Genomic DNA, 469 nt, shown 5'->3' on the forward strand with positions numbered 1-469 from the left:
GCCTACCATAAAAGATTATGAAGTAAATGGTTTACACTTTGATTGCAAATCTTAAGTAATAGGTTCGATTCCTACATAATTTTCGTGAAAAATATATTTAATGTCTTGGCTATTACAGTTTAATAAAATATTAATTGATGTAGGAAAAATATTTTATTAAGGCGCGAGCTCGAAACAATAATTGTTCGTCTGTGTATAGTGGTTATATATATTTATAGTATATTATATTACGACCTTGTGTCGTATTATGGTATGACGCGGTGGCATACGTACGAAGTTATTCGCCATGCTCCTCTTTGTGTTATATTATAACTATATTAACTATATTACTATAAAAAAAAATAGCTTATGCAAGAATAACAAAAAATAAAGTTTGTCTGAAAATGATGTCGATTGTCTTGTTGTATCTCAACAAAAAAATAAAGTAGCATTATTAGATGAAGCTAACAATTTAAAAAAAGACAAACTA

At 27.5% G+C, this 469-nt stretch overlaps 1 non-coding gene across 1 annotated transcript; it reads left to right on the top strand.

Moving 5' to 3' along the window:
* Window positions 1-12: 12 nt before the first annotated feature.
* On the top strand, window positions 13-83 carry trnC(gca). The gene has a single exon. It is a non-coding gene; the product is annotated as a tRNA-Cys (tRNA).
* Window positions 84-469: the final 386 nt, after the last annotated feature.

Source organism: Podospora pseudopauciseta, mitochondrion (assembly GCF_035222475.1).
Source record: "Podospora pseudopauciseta strain CBS 411.78 mitochondrion, complete sequence, whole genome shotgun sequence".
NCBI lineage: Eukaryota > Fungi > Ascomycota > Sordariomycetes > Sordariales > Podosporaceae > Podospora > Podospora pseudopauciseta.